The sequence below is a fragment of the Mus caroli genome, unplaced genomic scaffold (genome assembly GCF_978045245.1).
Source record: "Mus caroli unplaced genomic scaffold, Mus_caroli_1 scaffold_3, whole genome shotgun sequence".
In the NCBI taxonomy this organism is placed as follows: domain Eukaryota; kingdom Metazoa; phylum Chordata; class Mammalia; order Rodentia; family Muridae; genus Mus; species Mus caroli.
The window spans coordinates 148,674,739-148,676,741 of record NW_028227258.1 but is presented as its reverse complement, the minus strand read 5'-3'; the positions used below and the strand labels follow the sequence as shown (position 1 = coordinate 148,676,741).

The 2,003-nt window shown below is 45.3% G+C and overlaps 1 pseudogene; it reads right to left on the bottom strand.

The window, feature by feature from the left end:
- Positions 1-597: 597 nt before the first annotated feature.
- On the bottom strand, positions 598-1,563 carry LOC110291791 (death effector domain-containing protein pseudogene; annotated as a pseudogene).
- Between the last annotated feature and the right edge of the window lie 440 nt (positions 1,564-2,003).

Here is a 2,003-nt window from a genome sequence, read left to right as displayed (position 1 = left end):
GCTTATCTAAACTGTCATTGGATCAAAACACACAAGCAACTATAGTTTTAACCTAGACAGAGACTTGCTGCCTTAATCATAGACGTCTGTCTTTGCAGTAAATGAAGGTGAGCTCAGAGACCCATCCTTAAACAGAAACTGAGAATAATTGAATGTTGAAGCCTTGCTGCTTTAAATTTTTTCCCACGTAACTCTTTTACTAACAGACTTTGGTTTTTCAGACAAAATTTAAGAACCCTCATAAAGCCATAAGTATTGATTACCCTTCAATGCACCTGAAAGCAGTGTTCAATCACTTACAAAGGCTATGTTCCAGAGACCCTGTCCCTATACCCTTGTCTTACAGCTCAGTGGTAAGTAAGGTGGCTGTAGACCCACATTAGGGTAAGTGGCAACAGGAAACAGGGAAGCCCAGGCACATGGCTGCAGGCAGGGCAGGGACACCACATCTACCTTACTTTCTCTTTTCTTTAAAACGGGAGGTGGTGGTGGTGGTGTGTGATTGGTTGGAAAGGGTAGAAAACAAATCCCAGAACAGAATGTCAGCTCCAGATGTGACTGTATGAACAGTTCCCAGAAAGGTCAGATGGGGGAAGGTCAGGGTAATGTTTGCACCATCAAGTTCCTCAGGAGTTTCTATCGGCCGAGCTCATACTCCTCTGCATCCATGTTCATCAGAAGCTTGATAGCTTCATGGCCCACAGCTTACTTGAAAGAGTCTGTGATGAAGACACCTTTCAGTGCCCCTACTAATGAGCCATTAATGTAGTGTCGCCAGAATGCGTCGAGGTAGAAGTAGGTGAGCTCAGAGAACTTGATGTCACAGATGATGGAGCCCAGATAGCAGGACTTGAGGATAGTGTTGGCCTGGTTAAAGCACTCAAACTGGTGCTCAAGTGTGTCCTGCTTATTGGAGAAGATATTGCCTTGCAGAGCAGTTTGATGCTAGCAGTGTTCCCTTCCAACTTGCAGCCTGATGTCACAGCTCTGCTTTCCTTTGGGTCTGGTATCACTGAATTCCGGGATCTTCACTGGCTCTCAAGTGTTGTTTTCCCTTGGGCTGGCTACTTACTATACATTTGAGAACATGTAGTGGGGAAGCACACCACAGGATAGTTGGGAGGCTCTGTTTTAGAAGGCTGAGGAGGCCTGGATTCTGGATCTCTAAGGGCTCTGGGGGTCACATAGCAAGGTGATGTTTCCTCCAGATACTTGTCTACAACAAGATCAGGGCACACAGCCCATCTCTTCTTGAGAGTTATGTAGGGCAGCAAGTCATGGCAAGTGATAATACACAGCAGCTTCAGTGGCTGGTGAAAAGTCACTCTTGTCGCAGTGGCTCTGACACTCCAGTGCCAATAAGAAATCATGTCCATTTCAGATGAGTCCAAGTTCTTGGTCATCAATAATATCAGCAAGAAGAAAGGAAAGTACTCGAACATCTCTGTATGTTAGGTGGGTGCCCACAATGTCAAATATGAGGTAGAAGCTGTAAAGCCCATGTTCCTGCTCTCTATACTCTTCTGGCCACACCTGGCTTTACCGCCTCTTTAGACCTGCCATGCTACAGGCTCAGAAATGGAGTGCTTTTCAGAATCTCTGCTCAACTACTGCAGTATCCAGTGATTTTACAGTGTCCCATTATCTCCCTCTCTGGAGGTTCTCTGGCTGGATACCACCAGCTTCTTCCCATTCATTTTTCTTCCCTAAGCCCCATGTTGAGACTTTTTAAAACCAAACATTTTGCCACACACTTAAGGCTCAGGGTTCATCTCAGAAAAGGAAATAGAAAGGAAAAAAAAAGTTGAAGAAAGGTTACAAAACATCATAATTTAAGCATAAGATGACCACAGTTGTGGGGCAGTGAACAGTGAGTAGTCTGGTCCTTAATTGAACCAGACTTGTAAGCCCTGGAGACCCTGAAGGAACAGTAGTAGCTTCGCCTACTCCTGGGAACCAGGCCTCAGTTATTAATCACAGCCTCCCATGGATTTTTGGCCCAG